The sequence below is a fragment of the Leucopleurus acutus genome, assembly GCF_964270905.1.
Source record: "Leucopleurus acutus genome assembly, chromosome: 7".
NCBI classification, from domain to species: Eukaryota; Metazoa; Chordata; class Mammalia; order Artiodactyla; family Delphinidae; genus Leucopleurus; species Leucopleurus acutus.
In genome coordinates, this window is record NC_139150.1 from 70,656,663 (window position 1) to 70,681,030 (window position 24,368).

The 24,368-nt window shown below is 39.2% G+C and overlaps 1 long non-coding RNA gene and 1 pseudogene across 2 annotated transcripts in view; both read right to left on the reverse strand.

Annotated features, from left to right (window-relative positions):
• LOC309964457 overlaps positions 1 to 24,368 on the reverse strand; it is a 190,864-nt gene that overhangs the window by 161,177 nt on the left and 5,319 nt on the right. The window lies entirely within an intron of this gene.
• On the reverse strand, positions 16,195 to 20,866 carry LOC309964581 (LLGL scribble cell polarity complex component 2-like; annotated as a pseudogene). Its single transcript has 2 exons — positions 20,849 to 20,866; positions 16,195 to 18,653 (listed from the first exon to the last, which is right to left on the reverse strand). The product of its transcript is annotated as an LLGL scribble cell polarity complex component 2-like (transcript).

Genomic DNA, 24,368 nt, shown 5'->3' on the forward strand with positions numbered 1-24,368 from the left:
AATTGCAAACCACAGGTTTTGATATGTTATATGTACATTATCATTCAAACAAAAATATTTTAAAATTTCTGTTGTCAGACTTCCCTGGTGGTCCAGTGGTTAAGACTTTGCCTTCCAATGTAGGGGATGTGGGTTCGATCCCTGGTTGGGGAGCAGGTAGTTTTTTGGCTATGTGCCTCATGGCCAAAAACCAAAAAAACATAAAACAGAAGCAACACTGTAACAAATTCAATAAAGACTTTAAAAACGGTCCACATCAAAAAATCTTAAAAAATAAAATTTCTGTTATGATTTCTCTTTTGACCCAAAGATTGTTTCAAACTAGACAACTTAAATACCAAATGATGATTTTTCTAGTTATCTTACTGTAAATGTCCTTAGCTTAATTCCACTGTGATCAGGAAACATACCATATGATTTAAATTATTTGAAATTTGTTGAGACTTACATGATTCAATATAAGATCTATTTTGGTAAGTGTTCCATATGGACTTGAAAGAATGTATATCACAGAATACCTTGTGCCTATAAAGTTTGTTATTCATGATATTCAAATCTTTTATGTTCTCACTAAGTTTTGTCTGCTTTCTCTATTAGTTACTAAGAGAGCTATGTTAAAATTTCCAAATATGATTATAAATTATCTATATACTTTATAAGTTCTGGCATTTTTTATTTTATATATTTTGAGTCTATATTTTAATATTTTAAAATGGCATTTTTATCATTATAGAATATTCCTTAAGATTTTTAGAAATACTTCTTTGCCTAAAGTCCTTCTTTATTGCCATTTCAAATCACTTCTCCCTGGAAGAAACACTGTTGAAAGTTTGATGTATAGCCTTTTAGATCCTTCTCTACAAGTTTACAAACACATATACAATGTATAATTTTGTTGTATGTATGTTTAAAGATTAATGGAATATTATGTACTATTATGCAATTTCCTTTTCCCTCTCTTAATAAGTCTTGAGAATCTTTCTATATTCCTATATTTATAGACCCAAAATCCATCCTCACCAGAATGGATACCTGTGCCTATTTTTAAAATATTAGCTCCAGAGGCAATTCAATGTAAAAAGGACAGTCTCTTCAACACATGTCGCTGGGACAGTTGGACATCCACATGCAAAAAAATAAACCTAGACAAAGACTTAACACCTTCCACAAAAATTAATTCAAAGTTTACCATAGACCCAAATGTAAAATACAAAACTATAAAATTTGTAAAATACAGGAGAAAACCTAGTTGACCTTGGGTTTTTTACATAGAACCTCAAAAGCTTGATCCATGAAAAGAAAAATAAGGTAAGTTGGACTTCACTGAAATTAAAAGCTTCTGCTCTGCAAAAGACACTGGTAAGAGAATAAAAACACAAGCTACAGACCAGGCGAAAATATATGTAAAACACATAACAATGAAAGACTGGTATCCAAAATACACAAAGGACTCTTAAAACTTAGCAATAAGAAAACAGCCCAATAAAAAATGTGCAAAAGTTCTGAAGAGACACCTCTCTAAAGGATATATACGTATGGCAAATAAACATATGAAAAGATTCTCAACATAATTTATCACTAAGAATTGAAAATTAAAACAACAGTGAGATGTTACTACATATCAGAATGGCTAATATACCAAAAAACAAAACAAAACCCAAAACACCTGAGAATACCAACTGCTAGCAAGGATGTGGAGAACAGGACTTATTCACGCTGGTGGGACTGCAAAATGGTACAACCACTTTGGAAGACAGCTGGGCAATTCTTCTTATAAAGCTAAACATAGTATTACCATACAATCCAGTAATCATTCTCCTAAGTATTTACTCAACTGATCTGAAAACATACAAATATTTATAGCAGATTTATTCATATTCAGCAAAACTGGAAGCAACCAAGATGTCCTACAATAGGTGAATAAAGAAACTGTGGGGCTTCCCTGGTGGCGCAGTGGTTGAGAGGCCGCCTGCCGATGCAGGGGACACGGGTTCGTGCCCCAGTCCGGGAAGATCCCACATGCCGCGGAGTGGCTAGGCCCGTGAGCCAATGCCGCTGAGCCTGCGCGTCCGGAGCCTGTGCTCCGCAATGGGAGAGGCCACAACAGTGAGAGGCCCGCGTACCGCAAAAAAAAAAAAAAAAAAGAAAGAAAAAGAAACTGTGGTACATCCAGACAATAGAATATCACTCAGTGATTAAAAAAAAAAAGAAGTGAGCTATCAAGCCTCAAAAAGACATGCATGAATCTTAAATGTAAGTTGCTAAGTGAAGTAAGTTACTATGAAAATCTTACATAGTGTGTGATTCCAAGCATATGACATCCTGGAAAAAGAAAAACTATAGTGATGGTAAAAAGATCAGTGTCTGCCAGGGATTCAGGAAAAGGACAGAAGGGTGGAATAGGTGAAGCACTGGGGATTTTTTTCGAGCAGTAAAATTATTCTGTATGATACTGTAATTGTGTATGCATGACACTGCATTTTTTAAAACAACAGAATTTTACGATACAAAGAGTGAACCTTAATGTATGCAGTTTAAAAAGATCATTTAGGAGATCAGGAAATTCCAGGAAAAAGTGCAGAATGTGACAAAATAACTGATTTACAAATATATGAAATTACCTTACCGTAGGGAATGGGGGAACTGCTGACCTAATTAACTTCCAGAAATGAGTGGAGTCTATAAGACAAAAGGCAAAAGAAACTGTCCATAAGGGCCAGACTCTTATTTTCCAAAGAGATTAAGGCTAACAACTCTAATACTCTATACAGATTACTGCATTTGAACAATTAAGTAAATTACAGTAAATTAGGGATGGTGCAAGGCAGATTTCTCACTGTTGGAGTGGGAGTTTACAGATAAGTAAGGGAAGGAAGCTAGAATGCTCTTTGTGATAACAGGTTACATTTGGAGACATTAATATGAAATTGCATTAAGCTTAATGTAGATACAAATGATTACATACAAAAAGACTTATAGATATGTACATATACATGGATTAATATACACATATATTTCCTTGCACTGTCAGCTGAGAAGGTCTAGAAGCAACAATACCCCAGGAACAATGAGCACATCTATATCCAATTCTTGGTTTATAATACCATTCTCCAATAAAAGGAACCATTGCTCTTTGGGAAAAAATGCTAGTTCTGGAACTAGAGCAGGAAATATGCAAGATAAGCCTGGAGTATCTTGTACTGTCAAAATGTAAAGATATGCTGACACCAACAAACCCAAAAGATGGAGTTATGTCAAAGGGACTTAAACTGAAACAGCCAACTGAAAAAAGCTCCCAATGGTCAAATATGGAACCATTTGAGCAATAAAATAAAGTAACATTGGATTATAATCCAGGCTCTAAAATAAATACCCATGAGTTTATACTAATCTGAATAAACAAATAAATGGGGGAGAAGAGACAATTTTCCATACAGAAGAATTCCAAATAATGTATGCAGCTTTTCCACCCTAAAGGGGATGAAGCATGACTCCCCACTCTTTAAGTGTGGGCCATGCATGGTGACTCTTTTCCGAAAAGCACAGTGTGGAAAGGGGAAATAAAAGAGTGGTGGAAAAATACCTGACAAGCACTACCTCAGCAAGGTGTTCAGGGTCATCATCAACAGTGATAAGTCATGCTGATAGCATGTACTCTTTTTACGATATGGTGAACATGGCACTATACCTCTGTAGTTTTCCTCCCCAGCCCTATATGTTTCTACTACACAATGAAAAACTGTAAAGTAACTGGTAACAGACCATATTGATCTCTAGAATTTTTCAAGAACAACTAGACGTTTTTAAGTTTTAAGAGAACTGAGAGAAAGCAAAGATGTCTGTATGCAAACTAAAGAATGAGAAATTGCCTCACCAGGCACTGTCTTCATACAGAAATAGTCAAAATTTTCTGTTATTAAAGTGAAGGATGATCATAGATATGTTAGAGAGCCAGAAAACACTAATATTTAACTGATTAAAAACCAAGAAAAAGATGGTTAAAGACACAGACATTTGTGTAGCAAGGTTTTGGTCTCTGGCCCCGTCTAAAGTCTGGCTTTTTAGAAAAGAATGAGAATTAAGATGCAATGGCAACTCTAAGAGAAAGAAATACAGAACATGCTGTTAGAGGTCAAGACAATGCTTTTCCAGCTAGAAGGATTTGGGGTATGTCTGCAGACCAATATGGGCAGAATAAGACCGGAATCTAATAAAAGGCAAGAACATTGGCTAGTAAAGTTGTGTACTACATGCCAAGATTGCAGAAAGCCAAATCCAGTTTTACCCTATTCTCTGTAGCAGGTTCTAGAATTACCTCATAATGACTTAGCCGGGAACTTTTGTTTCCAGAGAGTGTGAGCTGGGTAACTTGAAGTAATGCTCCTACAAGAAAGCAGCTAAGGAGTCTGAATTAAAAGATTTAAAACCATTTAAAACGTATTGGAGAGCTAAAAAGCTAGTAGGGAATTACCGGACAAAGACTAATGGGAAAGTAGGAACCCAGAGAGATAAGCAACCACAAAAGCTTGTTTTGTCCTGAGGACACTTGCTGATCAGAGAAAATTCACGGTTGTCTTAATGCCCCTGCAAAATTAGGGGACTAGAAATAAAAGCCAAGACCTCCTCAAGTTTCAGTGTCTAACACGAGACTTTCTCCATGTTTCTCCAGTTTAGAGTACTCAAGAGGTTACACTTTCAAGGTACAGAGGAACTAGAAGTAAACTGGCCTATCCAGAGATTTGCAACCTAGGGTCACATTGCCTGAACTGGCCATGGAACTCAAGCCAGAAATTTGGTTTAAATTAGTTCTGTACTAAACTGTCCAATGTTGCCTGGAAAAATAAATACAGCCTCCCTTGGAGGCAAGCACCTTAATACCAGAACTCAAATTATTTTTACAAATGATTTTCAAGGAGTATAATCAGTTTACAAAGATAAGTAAGTACAGAGATAAAGAAAGATTCTATGTAATAGTCAGAAACTAGAGACACAGAAAGAGAATCACAAAGACTTCGGATATTATAAACTTGGGTACTCGTGTTCCAGGATATGTTTACAAGAATGTCTTCTAGCAACAATGGGTGTAAAGTCCAAAACTGAAGAAAAACTCAAATGCACATCAACAAAAGGATAAATTTTTGTTTAAATATTTATTTTTTAACATCTTTATTGGAATATAATTGCTTTACAATGTTGCGTTAGTTTCTGCTGTATAACAAAGTGAATCAGCTATATGCATACGTATATCCCCATATCCTCTCCCTATTGCATCTCCCTCCCACCCTCCTTATCCCACCCCTCTAGGTGGTCACAAAGCACCGAGCTGATCTCCCTGTGCTATGCAGCTGCTTCCCACTAGCTATTTTACATTTGGTACTATATATATGTCAATGGTACTCTCTCACTTTGTCCCAGCTTACACTTCCCCCTCCCCGTGTCCTCAAGTCCATTTTCTATGCCTGCGTCTTTATTCCTGTCCTGCTCCTAGGTTCATCAGAACCTTTTTTTGACTTTTAGATTCCATATATATGTGTTACCATATGGTATTTGTTTTTCTCTTTCTGACTTACTTCACCCTGTATGACAGACTCTAGGTCCATCCAACTCACTACAAATAACTCCATTTCATTTCTTTTTATGGCTGAGTAATATTCCATTGTATATATGTTCCACATCTTCTTTATCCATTCATCTGTCGAAGGACACTTAGGTTGCTTCCATGTCCTGGCTATTATAAAGAGTACTGCAATGAACATTGTGGTACATGACTCTTTTTGAATTGTGGTTTTCTCAGGGTATACACCCAGTAGTGGGATTGCTGGATCATATGGTAGTTCTATTTTTATTTTTTAAGGAAACTCCATACTGTTCTCCATAGTAGCTGTATCAATTTACATTCCCACCAACAGTGCAAGAGGGTTCCCTTTCCTCCACACCCTCTCCAGCATTTACTGTTTGTAGATTTTTTGATGATGGCCATTCTGACCAGTGTGAGGTGACACCTCACTGTAGTTTTCATTTGCATTCATCTTTTCATGTGTTTGTTGGCAATCTGTATATCTTCTTTGGAGAAATGTCTATTTAGGTCTTCCGCCCATTTTTGCATTGTGTTGTTTGATTTTTTGATATTGAGCTGCATGAGCTGCTTGTATATTTTGGAGATTAATCCTTTGTCAGTTGCTTTGTTTGCAAATATCTTCTCTCATTCTGAAGGTTGTCTTTTTGTCTTGTTTATGGTTTCATTTGCAGTGCAAAAGTTTTTAAGTTTCATTAGGTCCCATTTGTTTATTTTTGTTTTTATTTCCATTTCTCTACAAAGTGGGTCAAAAAGGATTGTGCTGTGATTTACGTCATAGAGTGTTCTACCTATGCTTTCCTCTAAGAGTTTTATAGTGCTGGCCTTACATTTAGGTCTTTAATCCATTTTGAGTTTATTTTTGTGTACGGTGATAGGGAGTGTTCTAATTTCATTCTTTTACATGTAGCTGTCCAGTTTTCCCAGCACCATTTATTGAAGAGAGTCTCTTTTCTCCAGTGTATATCCTTGCCTCCTTTGTCATACATTAGTTGACCATAGGTACATGGGTTTACCTCTGGGCTTTCTATCCTGTTCCATTGATCTGTATTTCTGTTTTTGTGCCAGTACCATACTGTTTTGTAGCTTTTGTAGTATAGTCTGAAGTCCGGGAGCCTGATTTCTCCAGCTCAGTTCTTCTTTCTGAAGATTGCTTTGGCAATTCAGGGTCTTTTGTGTCTCCATACAAATTGTACAATTTTTTGTTCTAGTTGTGTGAAAAATGCTATTGGTAGTTTGATAGGGATTGCACTGAATCTGTAGATTGCCTTGGGTAGTATCGTCATTTTCACAATGTTGATTCTTCCAATTCAAGAACAGGGTATATCTCTCTATCTGTTTGTATCATCTTTAATTTCTTTCACCAGTGTCTTATAGTTTTCTGCAAACAGGTCTTCTGTCTCCTTAGGTAGGTTTATTCCTAGGTATTTTATTCATTTTGTTGCAATGGTAAATGGGAGTGTTTCCTTAATTTCTCTTTCAGATGTTTCATCATTAGTGTACAGGAATGCAAGAGATTTCTGTGCATTAATTTTGTATCCTGCTACTTTACCACATTCATTAACTAGCTCTAGTAGTTTTCTGGTAGCATCTTTAGGTTTCTCTATGTATAGTATCATGTCATCTGCAAACAGCGACAGCTTTACTTCTTCTTTTCCTTTTTGGATTCCTTTTATTTCTTTTTATTCTCTGATTGCTGTGGCTAAAACTTCCAAAACTATGTTGAATAATAGTGGTGAGAGTGGGAAACCTTGTCTTGTTCTTGATCTTAGTGGAAATGGTTTCTGTTTTTCACCACTGAGAACAATGTTGGCTGTGGGTGTGTCATATATGGCCTTTATTATGTTGAGGTAGGTTCCCTCTATGCCTACCTTCTGGAGAGTTTTTATCATAAATGGGCATTGAATTTTGTCAAAAGCTTTTTCTGCATCTATTGAGTTTATCATATGTTTTTTCTCCTTCAATTTGTTAATATGGTTTATCACATTGATTGATTTGCGTACATTGAAGAATCCTTGCATTCCTGGGATAAACCCCACTTGATCAGGGTGTTTGACCCTTTTAATGTGCTGTTGGATTCTGTTTGCTAGTATTTTGTTGAGGATTTTTGCATTTATGTTCATCAGTAGTTTTCTTTCTCTGTGACGTCTTTGTCTGGTTTTGGTATCAGGGTGATGATGGCCTTGTAGAATGAGTTTGGGAGTGTTCCTCCCTCTGCTATATTTTGGAAGAGTTTGAGAAGGAGAGGTGTTAGCTCTTCTCTAAATGTTTGATAGAACTTTCCTGTGAAGCCATCTGGTCCTGGGCTTTTGTTTGTTGGAAGGTTTTTTTTTTTGTTTTTGTTGTTGGAAGGTTTTTAATCACAGTTTCAATTTCAGTGCCTGTGATCAGTCTGTTTATATTTTCTATTTCTTCCTTGTTCAGTCTTGGAAGGTTGTGCATTTCTAAGAATTTGTCCGTTTCTTCCAGGTTGTCCATTTTATTGGCATATGGTTGCTTGTAGTAATGTCTCATGATCCTTTGTATTTCTGCAGTGTCAGTTGTTACTTCTCCTTTTGCATTTCTAATTCTGTTGATTTGAGTCTTCTCCCTTTTTTTCTTGATGAGTCTGGCTAATGTTTTATCAATTTTGTTTATCTTCTCAAAGAACCAGCTTTTAGTTTTATTGATCTTTGCTATTGTTTTCTTCATTTCTTTTTCATTTATTTCTGATCTGATCTTTATGATTTTTTTCCTTCTTTTAAGTTTGGAGTTTTTTTTATTCTTCTTTCTCTAACTGCTTTAGGTGTAAGGTTAGGTTGTTTATTTGAGATTTTTCTTGTTTCTTGAGGTAGGATTGTATTGCTATAATCTTCCCTCTTAGAACTGCTTTTGCTGCATCCCATAGGATTTGGGCCATTGTGTTTTCATTGCCATTTGTTTCTAGGTATTTTTTAATTTCCTCTTTGATTTCTTCAGTGATCTCTTGGTTATTTAGTAGTGTATTGTTTAGCCTCCATGTGTTTTTTTTTTTTTTAATAAATTTGCTTATTTTATTTATTTATTTATTTTTGCGGTACGCGGGCCTCTCACTGTTGTGGCCTCTCCCGTTGCAGAGCACAGGCTCCGGATGCGCAGGCTCAGCGGCCATGGCTCACGGGCGCAGGCGCTCCACGGCATGTGGGATCTTCCCGGACCGGGGCACGAACCCGCGTCCCCTGCATCGGCAGGTGGACTCTAAACCACTGCGCCACCAGGGAAGCCCAATGTGTTTGTATTTTTTACAGTTTTTTTCCTGTAACTGATATCTAGTCTCATAGCACTGTGGTCGGAAAACATACTTGATATGATTCAATTTTCTTAAATTTACCAAGGCTTGATTTGTGACCCAAGATATGGTCTATCCTGTAGAATGTTCCATGAGCACTTGAGAAGAAAGTGTATTCTGTTGTTTTTGGATGGAATGTCCTATAAATATCAATGAAGTCCATCTTGTTTAATGTATCATTTAAAACTTGTGTTTCCTTATTTATTTTCATTTCGGATGATCTGTCCATTGGTGAAAGTGGGGTGTTAAAGTCCCCTACTATGATTGTGTTACTGTCGATTTCCCCTTTTATGGCTGTTAGCACTTGCCTTATGTATTGAGGTGCTCCTATGTTGGGCGCATAAATATTTATAACTGTTATATCTTCTTCTTGGATAGATCCCTTGATCATTATGTAGTGTTCTTCTTTGTCTCTTGTAATAGTCTTTATTTTAAAGTCTATTTTGTCTGATATGAGAATTGCTCCTCCAGCTTTCTTTTGATTTTCATTTGCATGCGATATCTTTTTCCATCCCCTCACTTTCAGTCTGTATGTGTCCCTAGGTCTGAAGTGGGTCTCTTGTAGACAGCATATATACGGGTCTTGTTTTTGTATCCATTTGGCCCGTCTATGTCTTTTGGTTGGAGCATTTAATCCATTTACATTTAAGGTAATTACTGATATGTATGTTCCTATTACCATTTTCTTAATTGTTTTGGGTTTCTGTAGGTCTCTTCCTTCTCTTGTGTTTCCTGCCTAGAGAAGTTCCTTTAGCATTTGTTGAAAAGCTGTTTTGGTGGTGCTGAATTCTCTTAACTTTTGCTTATCTGTAAAGGTTTTATTTTCTCCATCAAATCTGAATGAGATCCTTGCTTGGTAATCTTGGTTGTAAGTTTTTCCCTTTCATCACTTTATATATGTCCTGTTACTCCCTTCTGGCTTGCAGAGTTTCTGCTAAAAGATCACCTGTTAACCTTATGGGGATTCCCTTGCATGTTATTTGTTGCTTTTCCCGTGCTGCTTTTAATATTTTTCTTTGTATTTAATTTTTATTAATTTGATTAATATGTGTCTTGATGTGTTTCTCTTTGGGTTTACCCTGTATGGTACTCTCCTTGCTTCCTGGACTTGACTATTTCCTTTCCTATATTAGGGAAGTTTTCGACTATAATCTCTTCAAATATTTTCCCAGACCCTTTCTTTTTCTCTCCTACTGGAACCTCTATAATTCGAACATTGGTGCATTAAACGTTGTCCCAGATGTGTCTGAGACTGTCCTCAATTCTTTTCATTCTTTCTTCTTTATTCTGCTCTGCAGTAGTTATTTCCACTATTTTATCTTCCAGGTCACTTACCTGTTCTTCTGCCTCAGTTATTCTGCTATTGATTCCTTCTGGAGTATTTTTAACTTCGGTAACTGTGTTGATTATCACTGTTTATTTGCTCTGTAGTTCTTCTAGATCCTTGTTAAATGTTTCTTGTATTTTCTCCATTCTGTTTCTGAGATTTTGTATCATCTTTACTATCATTACTCTGAATTCTTTTTCAGGTAGGTTGCCTATTTTGTCTTCATTTATTTGATCTTGTAGGTTTTTACCTGTAACATATTTTTTGTCATTTCTTTTTTTTTTTTTTTTTGATTGGTGATGCTGTACTCCTGTCTTACTGGTTGTTTGGCCTGAGACGTCCAGCACTGGAGTTTGCAGGCAGTTGGATAGAGTCGGGTCTTGGTACTGAGATGAGAAGCTTCGGGATGCCTCACTCTTATTAATATTCCCTGGTGTCTGAGGTTCTCTGTTAGTCCAGCAGTTTGGACTCGGAGTTCCCACCACAGGAGCTTGGGCCCAACCTCCAGCCTGCAAACCAAGATCCCGCAAGCCGGTAACTGGGGGTTCCTCCCGTCCCCTTAGGTGTCCGTGGTCCCCCACTGGTGCCTGGCAGGTGCCCTAGTTGTGCGGAGACGCGAATTCCACATCCTCCTATTAGTCTATCTTGACTCTGCAAGGATAAATTTTAGTATATCCATACAATGGAACACTATTGAAGAGTGAAAACAGCATGATGCATCTCAAGAAAACCATAATGTTGGGCAAAAGAAAAAACAAAAACTACATATAGCATGATTCTATATATATATATATAAAAAGATAAAAATAGGAGAAATAAAACAACATTTTTAGGGATGAATATATAGGCGGAAAACTATAAAGAAAAACAAGGAAGTAACTATTACAAAGGTCAATACAGAGGTTACATTTAGGGAAAAGGGAGAGCTTGTGATCAAGAAAAGACATTCTGGAGACTTGTGGAACTTAAAATAGCCTATTTCTTGACCTAGTTGGTTGGAATACAGGTGTTTACTCTGTAATTATTTGTGACACTGAATGTTTATATTTTATGCATTTTGCTGTATGTATGTTAGGCTTCACAATTAAAAAAAAAAGAACAAGAACTTAGTGAATATGTTAAAATACCTAAGTTACTTGTAGACAGATTGATGTTGGTTTCAGTTTCTCACTAAGAATTAATTAAAACAATAATCGACAAATGCAGTGGATGTTTCTGTGTAGTTTGCTGCGTAGAATCATTTACTCATAAATTTAGTTTTAGTGATTACAGCTCTCTCTCATATTCAGTACTGTCACCATGACTCAAAACAGTGCTATTTCCTTCCTCGAAGTATGTAGCACTGTCATCTATGTCAGTTACTCAGCATGTAGTACACAGCTGTCAGTTGGTTATAGATGGTGACTTGTTGCCTGCATAGACTTCTCAAGAATTCATGCCTTGTCTCCCCTACCAGATTGTAGTTGCCTTAAAGACAGGGCACTCTTCCTCATTTTTACTATAGATCAACTTCAGCGGGAGCAGATCCCATAGCTATTTAAGTGATGGTGGAGCTTTATTACAATGACTGAGTATATAAAGCTCATGCCTCCATTTTACAGATGCTGGGGATGACTAAGCTGGCTTTCTTGTCCCTTTGGGAAGATTCTCAAAAAAAGACATTTTCAGGGGCAGGGTGATGTTTTAGAGATTAGGCAAAAAGTGAAGTTAATTAAAAGGATACAAAAACTAGGAAAAAAGAAAGCCATCAGAACAAAAGCAGTCATTCTCTCAGGCTCTTTCTCTGAGCCACATGGCCATTCACCTTTGATTACTAAACATAAATGATGTAGTCTCTCTCTTCAGAAACTGGCATTTCTTAGTTCCCTATGTACATGACTAAAGGTGGTGTCCCAGAGCTCCCTATTTACACATTCCTAAATTCCAAACACACATAATACTGACTCCTTCAAAAAACAATATGTATTCTTTTCTTGCTGATTCTTTGCTGATTACAAAAGTAGTAGATGATCATAATTTAAAATATTTTTTAAATTATAGACTATTTTTTAGAACTGTTTTAAGTTCATGGAAAAAAAGTTAAAATTACCAAGTTCTCATATACTTCCTCCTATTTCCTGCCACACACACACAGTTCTCCCTATTATTAACAACTTGCATTGCTCTATTATGTTTTCTATAATTGATGGACTGATATATTTTAAAATTTATTTCATTGAGGTAACGTTGATTTATAACATTATATAAGTTTCATGTGTACAACATTATATTTCTAATTCTGTATACACTACAGCATGCTTACTACCAAAAATTTAGTTTCCCTCCATCACCATTCAGTTAATCCCCTTTACCTATTTCACCCTCCCCAGCTTTTCTGATGGGGCTCCTCAAAGGACTGGCTTCTCTCTTGCTCATGTTGGAGCTCTGGCAGGTCCAACAGAATCTAGCCACCTGGAGGAGAGTCGAGATGGTGCCTTTGGCTAGTAATATGAAATTTGTTGTTTAAAGGTAAACATGTATACTACAAAGCTACAGTAATCAAGACAGTATGGTACTGGCACAAAAACACAAAGATAGATCAATGGAACAGGATAGAAAGCCCAGAGATAAACCCACGCACATATGGACACCTTATCTTTGATAAAGGTGGCAGGAATGTACAGTGGAGAAAGGACAGCCTCTTCAATAAGTGGTGCTGGGAAAACTGGACAGGTACATGTAAAAGTATGAGATTAGATCACTCCCTAACACCATACACAAAAATAAGCTCAAAATGGATTAAAGACCTAAATGTAAGGCCAGAAACTATCAAACTCTTAGAGGAAAACATAGGCAGAACACTCTGTGACATAAATCACAGCAAGATCCTTTCTGACCCACCTCCTAGAGTAATGGAAATAAAAACAAAAATAAACAAATGGGACCTAATGAAACTTCAAAGCTTTTGCACAGCAAAGGAAACCATAAACAAGACCAAAAGACAACCCTCAGAATGGGAGAAAATATTTGCAAATGAAGCAACTGACAAAGGATTAATCTCCAAAATTTACAATCAGCTCATGCAGCTCAAGAACAAAAAAACAAACAACCCAATCCAAAAATGGGCAGAAGACCTAAATAGACATTTCTCCAAAGAAGATATACAGACTGCCAACAAACACATGAAAGAATGCTCAACATCATTAATCATTAGAGAAATGCAAATCAAAATTACAATGAGATATCATCTCACACCAGTCAGAATGGCCATCATCAAAAAATCTAGAAACAATAAATGCTGGAGAGGGTGTGGAGAAAAGGGAACACTCTTGCACTGCTGGTGGGAATGTGAATTGGTTCAGCCACTATGGAGAACAGTATGGAGGTTCCTTAAAAAACTACAAATAGAACTACCATATGACCCAGGAATCCCACTACTCGGCATATACCCTGAGAAAACCAAAATTCAAAAAGAGTCATGTACCAAAATGTTCATTGCAGCTCTATTTACAATAGCCCGGAGATGGAAACAACCTAAGTGCCCATCATCGGATGAATGGATAAAGAAGATGTGGCACATATACACAATGGAATATTACTCAGCCATAAAAAGAAACGAAATTGAGCTATTTGTAATGAGGTGGATAGACCTAGAGTCTGTCATACAGAGTGAAGTAAGTCAGAAAGAAAAAGACAAATACCGTATGCTAACACATATATATGGAATTTAAGAAAAAAAAATGTCATGAAGAACCTAGGGGTAAGACAGGAAAAAAGACGCAGACCTACTGGAGAACGAACTTGAGGATATGGGGAGGGGGAAGGGTGAGCTGTGACAGGGCGAGAGAGAGGCATGGACATATATACACTAACAAACGTAGTAAGGTAGATAGCTAGTGGGAAGCAGCCGCATGGCACAGGGATATTGGCTCGGTGCTTTGTGACAGCCTGGAGGGGTGGGATAGGGAGGGTGGGAGGGAGGGAGACGCAAGAAGGAAGACATATGGGAACATATCTATATGTATAACTGATTCACTTTGTTATAAAGCAGAAACTAACACACCATTTTAAAGCAATTATACCCCAATAAAGATGTTAAAAAAAAAAAAGTAAACATGTAGACAAATACTGAATACTGTAATACTTTAATTATGATGAGTAAGTCACTTTTAATTCTAGTATAAAAGTTAAAGAGATCGGGCTTCCCTGGTGGCGCAGTGGTTTAGAGTCCGCCTGCCGATGCAGGGGACACGGGTTCGTACCCCGGTCTGGGAAGATCCCACATGCCGCGGAGTGGCTAGGCCCGTGAGCCATGGCCGCTGAGCCTGCGCGTCCAGAGCCTGTGCTCCGCAACGGGAGAGGCCACAACAGTGAGAGGCCCGCGTACAGCCAAAAAAAAAAAAAAAAGTTAAAGAAAAAAAAACTATAATTTTAAAATATGTTAAAAGATACAAATATGGGGGGCTTCCCTGGTGGCGCAGTGGTTGAGAATCTGCCTGCCGATGCAGGGGACACGAGTTCATGCCCCAGTCCGGGAAGATCCCACATGCCGCGGAACAGCTAAGCCCGTGAACCATGGCCGCTGAGCCTGTGCGTCCGGAGCCTGTGCTCCGCAACGGGAGAGGCCACAACGGTGAGAGGCCCGCATACCGCAAAAAAAAAAAGAAAAAAGAATGTAAATTGGCACAGTGACTGTGGAAAATTGCATGGCAGTTCCTAAAAATATTAAAAATAGAAATACCATATGATCCAACAATTTCACTTCTGAGTATATACCCAAAAGAATGGAAAGTAGGGTCTCAAAGAGGTATCTGTACACCCATGTTCATAGCACCATTATTCACAATAGCTAAAATGTGAAAGCAACCCACGTGTCCATGGATAGATGAATAAGCAAAATGTCATATATACATACAATGGAACATTATTCAGTCTTGAAGGAAATTCTGCAATATACTATAATAATGGGTGAACCTTGAGGACATCATGCCAAGTGAAATAAGCCAGTCACAAAAAGATAAATACTGTATGATTCCATTTATATGAGGTACTTAGAGCAGTCAATATTATACAGACAGAAAGTAGAAAGGTGGTTGCCAGGGGTTGAGGGGAGAGGAGAATGGGGAGTCATTGTTTAATGGGTATAGAGTTTCAGTTTTACAAGATGAAAAAGTTATGTGAATGTATTTAACACCACTGAACTGTACTTAAAAATGGTTAAGATGGTAGATATCACATTATGTATATTTTACCACAATAAAAAAGAAAAATACAGACTTCCCTGGTGGCACAGTGGTTAAAAATCCTCATGCCAATACAGGGGACACGGGTTCGAGCCCTGGTCTGAGAAAATCCCACATGCCACAGAGCAACTAAGCCCCTGTGCCTCAACTACTGAGCCTATCCTCTAGAGCCTGCGAGCCACAACTACTGAAGCCCACACACCTAGACCCCATGTTCTGCAACAGGAGAAGCCACCTCAATGAGAAGCCCATGAACCGCAATGAAGAGCAGCCACTGCTCGCCACAACTAGAGAAAGCCCACACACAGCAAAGAAGACCCAATGAAGGAAGGAAGGAAGGAAGGAAGGAAGGACCTACAGAAACTACACAGAAGAAAGAGAGGAATCAAAGCACAGATATACAAAAAAACAACAAAACACAAAGGAAGACATCAAGAGAGGAAAAGGCAGACAAAATAATTAAAAGACTAACAAAAAGGGGGGAGTGGGGGTTTAAAAACTGTGCAACATTGACAAAAGGACCAAGATAGTCAAGGCCCAGGAAGGGATAGCCGCAAGGACCTGAGGTGTCTCCTCTCCCGAGGCCAGGAGCAGCAGCAGGGTGGAAAATGGGGGTCCCCCTACCCCCTGCATGGCCCAGTCCATGGTCCTCTCTAGGTGGGGTGATACCCCAAGGAAGAGGCCTCAGTAGTGTGTGCTTATCATGCAGCCTGGATGCCCCTACCACTCACTCCACTGCAGAAGGAGATAGAGTGACAGCAACTCAGGAGTATCCTCCCCATTGCTGAGGCTGTAACCCAGTTGCTAAGAATGGCCAATTGCCACAGTGCCCTTGGTCTCGCTCCAGCGTGCTCTGGATCTCCTTCAGGACCCTCTCATCACTGAGCAGAGCACGCTCCATCTCAGGCCAACCTCCTCTCCTCTCCATCACCTTGGCTGAGTTCCTGGCTCCACCCAAGGCCTTCTCAGGGCCCAATCCATTGCGGGGGCAGCTGTAGTTCTTTGCTTCTGCTGAATCCACCAGACACTGGGGCTCAACAAGGCACTTGGTGGAGAGAGAGGAGTGCTCAAATTTGGAGGGTGAGGTAGAAACCTTGGCCATATTTGGTCAAGATGCAGAAAGCAATGCTGCTGACATCCACTTAGCAGAAGTAGCTATAATGAACCTGGGGCTTGAGCCGGGGCAGTGAGACCACCTGGACATCACCCACGTTGGTGATGACAGCCAGGTGATGTTCCCTATAGTCCTCAGCTCGACAGCTGCGGAAGCAGGCCACAGTGACTCACTGCACCCGCAAGCCCTCTAGGGTGGTTAGCTTCAGCTTCAGCCTGGCACTGACCTTGGGCAGCGTGAAACACCTTGAACTGTTCTTCTGACCCAACGAACAGCTGGTGGCTTCCCTGAATGTCCAGGCTCTTTGACAGGTCATGGGCCACTTCCAGGGACTTGAGAAGGGGCACACTGTGTCCGTCCAGCACCAGGATGCCCACCAGGCATCAGCTGGATCTCCTTGGCCTGCTCCGCTCACACCGGCTCATCCATTCTGTGCTCCTCGGGTGTCACGCACAAGGCAAAGGCAAAGATGGTACTACCATTGGTGCCAGCCCACAGCAAGAGGCAGAGGCGAGAGTTGTCCCTCAGGTAGATGTCAGTGAAGTAGAGGGTCCGGACTAAGCCCGTGAAGGTGTCTGCTGCCGAGTGGGCCTCCATCTTGCACTGCACGGGCGCCAGCTCCATGTTCTGCATGTGGGTCTGCTCTGCCTGGTGCTCCCCTCCTGCACATCTCCTGGAGGGCCAGCGGGCCACTGCTACCTTTTGGACACCCGGCTGCAAAGTGTCCAGCGGAAGGACTGGCACAGAGACGTCTTTAGGGACTTCACATGGGACAGTGGGCCCTCCAAGGCTAGCTGATCACTGAGGTATGTGCACTTGACAAAGACCTGCTGCTACTGCCGGTGGTCAAAGAGGCTGAAGCCGTGGCTGGTGCCAAAGGCCACGAAGTGCCACTGGGAGTGCAGGGCCAAGAAGGTGACCACAACCAGGGGCTGGCACTGCACCAATACGAAGGGCTGAAAGCCAGGCTCAAAGCGCACAGGCCCCGGGCAGGCACACAGGCGTTCCTGCCCCTTCCAGCGGTAGCCTTCCTGGTCCTGCAGCAGGTCAGCCTCCACCTGCTCCATGGAGTGCTCCACCTCCTCATCATTCAGCTCCAGCACCCTCACCTGCCCTTCCGTGGTGGCCACAACCAGGTAGCCACTGTATTTGCAGAGGAAAACCTTCTGGATGCCCAGCTGAGGATCGTCACTGTGGGGGTCGTAGGAGCCCACCTTACAGAGCAGGGACCACTCATCCTCACCCTGGGCAGTGAGGTTCTCACTGGGGTCTGTGTTGGTGAGGAACACCTGTACAGTGCTGAGTTTGTAGAGCAGCAGCAAGCACATGCCACAGGCATCCCAGAACCTCACCATGCTGTCCTCATGCCCCGTGAGTTATGGGCCACTCCACGGTGGAGAGGTGTGTGTTCTGCCAGCTGCCAGCAGTGATGATGTGCTCCCACAGCTTCAGGAGGATGTTGGAGACTTGGTGGGAGTAGGTGATGGCAGAGCAGTTCAGGGAGGCCAGGTAGGGAGGCTAAATCTGCAGCCAACCGGCCGTCTGCAGGTCAATCACCACCAGCTCCTCCTCAGCCAACACCACCTGAGTGTAGGGGTCATCAAAGGCAGCCGCACAGTCCATCTCAACGAGAAGAGTAAAGTCGACGACGCGGGAGAGGAAGTCAGAGGCTGTCTGCTGGCTGTTGTGGACCACCAAGATGCAGTGGCAGTCCCCATAGCCAGCCCACAGCATGCGACCCTTGAAGATGGTGAAGGGCAACCCCTGCTTGGTGGTCAGCCAGAAGATGTTGGTAATAGCTTTGCAAGGAAAAGGACCAAAAGGCACACAGCTGTGCAGGGGCTCTGGCTGCTGGGTATCACTGGACATGGGCCACTGGCAGTAGCTGCTGTCAGAATGGCAGCTATCAGATGACCATCCCACTGCCAGCAGATATTCTCCTGTTGCTGGCTGCTGAGGAAATGACAGAGCACGCGGCTGCCCTGCAGGTCCCAGATGACGATGAGCTCCCAGATGTAGCGAATAAGGATCTGGCTGGGGTGCCAAGGATGCTCCTGCAGAGCCTCCACCACCTCAAACACCCACCGGTGGAGGGCCTCCTCTGGAAACTATGTTCATAGCAGCACTATTTACAATAGCCAAGACATGGAAACAACCTAAATGTCCATCGACAGATGAATGGATAAAGAAGATGTGATATGTGTGTATATATGTATATATACACACAATGGAATATGACTCAACCATTAAAAAGAGTGAAATAATGCCATCTGCAGCAACATGAATGGACCTAGAGATTATCATACTAAGTGAAGTAAGTCAGAAAAAGACAAATACCATATTATATCACTTATATGTGGAATCTAAAACAGGACACAAATGAACATATCTATGGAACAGAAAGAGACTCACAGACATAGAGAACAAACTTGTGGTTGCCAAGAGGGAGGGGGGATGTGGGAGGGAAGTATTGGGAGTTTGGGATTAGCAGATGCAAACTATTATATAAAGGATGGATAAACAACAAGGTCCTACTGTATAGCACAGGGAACTATATTCAATATCCTGTGATTAAACCAAATGGAAAAAAATATGAAAAAAATATATATGTATGATTGAGTCACAATGCTGTATAGCAGAAATTAACACAACATTGTAAATCAACTATACTTCAATAAAAAGTTTTTTAAAAAGAAAAAGAATAGACTAGAAAATATCAAAGTATATCTCCCATAGTACCAATAAGTGTTATTTTATGACACTTGTTTCAGTTATGAGTATAGGGGCACACAAATGACATGGTGGGTTACAATGTTAACCATACTGATACTTGTTACTGTGAGTCACAGTATAAAATGAGTGTTTTTTTCATGGTATAAAATGTTTGAAAGCTACTGCTCTCTGGTACCTAACCTAGAGGGATGCCTAATACTCTATGAATGCTTAGTGAATTGAACAAACTGAGTAGTATGATACAATACATTTATTACAACTTCAAAGCTTCCACTTTAAAAGAATATAAAGTATAATGGCTATTGGAACAAAAGTAAATGGATTCTGGGCTATGTGAAGCTATAGGGGACAGGGTGGAGGAGGAGTAGAGAGGGATCCGAATACTTCCTGTTATATTTCAACAGACTTTCTCCCCAATAACTAAAATGTGTCTATATTTAAGGAAGATTAAATACAATTTTGGCTAAGTTCACTTTGGAAAGCTTTTCTTGTTCACTGAAATCACCTCACGATTATAAAGTTCTACATCTTTAAAATATCTGGTATAGGTAATTCCACCATGATTCACAAAAGGATCTTTCAGAGGAAAAAGCAAACAAACAAAAAAAACAAAAAAAAAACAAAAAACCTAACAAGACAATGAACTCAATGGTAACAGTAAATCTTTTTCTGTCAGTAATTAACATTAAATGAAAAAATATTAAACTCTTTAGTCAAAAGACAAAGAGTGGCTGAACGAATTAAAAAAACAAGACTCAACTATATGCTGTCTAAAAAGGACACACATGGGCTTCCCTGGTGGCGCAGTGGTTGAGAATCTGCCTGCCAATGCAGGGGACACGGGTTCGAGCCCTGGTCCGGGAAGATCCCACATGCTGCAGAGCAACTAGGCCCGTGAGCCACAACTACTGAGCCTGCGCGTCTGGAGCCTGTGCTCCGCAACAAGAGAGGCCGCGATAGTGAGAGGCTCGCGCACTGCGATGAAGAGTGGCCCCCGCTTGCCGCAACTGAAGAAAGCCCTCGCACAGAAGCGAAGACCCAACACAGCCAAAAATAAATAAATAAAATAAAATAAAAAATAAAAAGGACACACAGGTTGAAAGTGAAGGGATGGAAAAAGATATTCCACGGAAATAGTAACCAAAATAGCGCAGGGTTGGCTATACTTATATCACACAAAATAGATTATAAGTCAAAAATTGTCATAAGAGACAGAAGGACATTATACTGATAAAAGTGCCAATCTACGAACAAGATATAAGAATTATATATATTACACACATCAGAGCACCTAAATATATAAAACAAACATTGATAGTTTGAAGGGAGAAATAAACAATATAAGACAAGACAATAATGGTAAGAGACTCCACTCTCAGTAATGGATAGAACATCCAGACAGAAGATCAAAAAGGAAACAGAGGACTTGAACAAAACTATAGACTAAATGGACCTAACAGACATACAGAGTAAGTCCCTTACATACAAACCTTCGAGTTGTGAACTTTTGAAGATGGAAACGTGTGTTTGCATGTCCAATCACGTAAATTAGTTCACTTGTCTGGCGTACATTGTCATGTGCATGCATCCTCTACAAGTAGTTGTGCTTCTGTGTACTTTACTGTACAGTACTGTACAGAGTACAGTAGTACAGTATCTTTATTTCAGCTAGATCTGCAAGAGGATGACTTTATTGAACTCCTTGCTGTGCAACATGAGGAGATTACTAATGAAGACCTGATGGAACTAGAGGCCCAGAGAAAGGACGAAGAGAGACAAGAGAAAGAAGAAGTAACTGAAGAACCGAAGAGATTCACGATGCAGGAAATGGCAAGGTGATTTTCTTTATTTGAGGAGGCACTGTTAGTTTTTGAGGCATAGGACCGGAACATAGAACAGTACACGAAGGTTGCAGCAGCCATTCAGAATGCAATCCAGTGCTACCATGTCATCTATGATGAGAAAAAAAGAGCTACCACCCAGACATCACTGGTTCATTTTTTTAAGAGGGTAGACAGAATTAATTCCAGCAAGGAACCAGAACCTGTGCCATCGTCAGGTGTGAGTGAAAACTGCAGCTTGCCCTCTGTCTCCTATTGTTGTTGATCCTTCAGCTCTACCATCTCCCGCCTCTCCCTCCTCCAGTCAGTAACTCTTCTTGCCTGTTCACTCAACGCCAGCCCCTGTATGCCAGCTGTTGTACTGTACACTGTACTTTTCAAGGTACTGTACTGTAAGATTAAAAATGTCTTCATTACTTTTTGTTTATGCATTATATGTGTGAAAAGTATTATAAACCTATTACAGTACAGTACTATATAGCTGATTGTGTTAGTTGGGTGCCTAGGCTAACTTTGTTGGACTTACAAACAAATTGGACTTACGAATGTGCTCTCAGAACAGAACTCGTTTGTATGTAGGGGACTTACTGTATAGAACATTCCACCCAACAGCAGCAGAACACATTCTTCTCAAGTGCACATGGAACATTCTCCAGGATAGCTCACATTTAGGTTACAAAACAAGTCTTAACAAATTTAAGAAGATTGGAATTATACCAAATATCTTTTCTGACCACAATGGAATGAAACTAGCAGTCAATAGTAGACAAAAAACTGGAAAAATTAACAAATGTGGAAATTAAACAACAATAATCTTAAACAACAATTGGATTTAAAAGGAAATTTGAAAATCCCTTGAGATAAACAAAAACACAACATATCAAAACATATGAGATTCAACAAAAGCAGTACTAAGAGGGAAGTTTATTGTCATAAATGCTTCATTAAAAAAGAAAAAAAATCTCAAACAACCTAACTTTACACTCCAAGAAGCTAGAAAAAGAATAAATTAAGCCTACAGTTATAAAAAAGATGGGAATAAGAAAGATCAGAACATAAGTAAGTGAAATAGAAAATAGAAAAACAAGTAAAAAAAACCAATGAAACTAAGAGCTGATATTTTGAAAAGATAAATAAAATTGACAAACTCTTAGAAAGACTAAGAAAAAAAGAGGTGACAAAATAAAATGAAAGAGAAGACATTAAAAACGATGCCACAGAAATTAAAAAGATCATAAGTGACCAGTATGAACAATTATACACCAACGAACTGGATAATCTAGAAATAATGGATAAATTCCTAGAAACATACAACCTACCAAGACCTAATCATAAAGAAAAACAAAGTCTAGGGAGTTCCCTGGTGGCCTAGTGGTTAGGATTCTGGGCTTTCACTGTTGTGGCCTGGAATCAGTCCCTGGTCAGGGAACTGAGATCCCACAACCTGCATGGCACAGCCAAAAAAAAAAAAAGTCTCAACAGACCTATAACTTGTATGAAAGTTGAATCAATAATCAAAAATCTCCCAAGGAAGAAAAGCCCAGGACTAGATGGCTTCACTAATGAATTCTACCAAGCACTTTAAAAGAATTAATGCCAATCTGTCTCAAGCTCTTCCAAAAACTTGAAGAGAAGTATACACTTCCAAATTCATTTATGAAGTCAGCATTATCCTGATACCAAAGCCAGAAAAAGACACTACAAGAAAAGAAAACTACAGGCCAATATCCCAGATGAATACAAATGCAAAAAAACCCAAAAAACAAAATACTAGCAAACCAAATTCAACAGCTTTTTTTAAAAGGACTGTAGATCATGACCAAGTGGGATTTATCCCTGGGATGCAAAGACGTTGGTTCAACATATACAAATCAATAAATGTGATACACCACAATACCAGAATATAGAATAAAAATTACACAATCATCTCAATAGATGAACAAAAAGCATTTGACAAAATTCAAATATCCTTTTATGATAAAAACTTTCAAAAAACTAGGAATATAAGGAAATTACCTCAACATAATAAAAGCCATATATGACAAGCCCACAGCTAACCTCACACTAAATGGTAAAAAATTGAAAGCTTTTCCTTTAATATTAGTAACAGACAAGGATAACTGCTCTTGCTACTTCTATTTAACATAGTACTAGAAATTATAGCTAGAACATTTAGGCAAGAAAAAGAAATAAAAGGCATCCAAATTGGAAAGAAAGAAGTAAAACTTTCCATGTTTGCAAATGACAATATCTTATATATAGAAAAAAGACTACACCAAGAAACTGTTAGAACTAATAAATTCAGTAAATTTGCAGGATACAAAATCAACATACAAAGATCAGTTGTATTTCTATATACTAACACTGAACTATCTGAAAAGAAAATTAAAGAAACAATCTCATTCATAATAGCATAAAAAACAACAGCATATTTAGGAATAAATTTAAACAAGGATGGGAAAGACCCATGCACTGAAAACTATAAGACATTGATAAAGACACAAACAAATGGAAAGATATCCATATTCATGGATTGAAGAATATTGTTAAAATGTCCATACTACCCAAAGTGATCTACAGATTCTATGTAACCCCTATCAAAAATTCCAACAGCATTTTTCACAGAAGTAGAAAAAGCAATCCTAAAACTCATATGGAAACACCAAAGAACCTGAATAGATAAAGCAATCTTGCAAAACTGGAGGCACTCCACTTCCTGATTTCAAAATATATTACAGAGCTACAATAGTCAAAACAGTACTGTACTGGCATAAAGACAGAGATTTGGACCAATGGAACAGACTAGAGAGCCCAGAAATAAACATATGCATACATGGTCAACTGATCTTTGACAAAAGTGCAAAGAATACACAATGGGGAAAGGATAATCTCTTCAACAAATGGTGTTGGGAAAACTGAATATCTATATGCTAAAGAATGAAATAATACCCTTATCTTATACCATACACAGAAATCAACTCAAAATGGATTAACATTTAAAGAAGAATTCTGAAAGTGTAAATCTCCTAGAAGAAAATGTTGGGGAAAAGCTTCATTGGTCTTGAATATGATTTTTTTGTATATGACAACAACAGCCCAGGCAACAAAAGCAAAACAGTCAACTGGGACTACATCAAACTAAAAAGCTCCTTTATAGCAACAGAAACAACAGAGTGAAAAGGCAATTTATGGACTCAGAGAAAATAGTTGAAAACTATATAACTTATAAGGGGTTAATATCCAAAATAT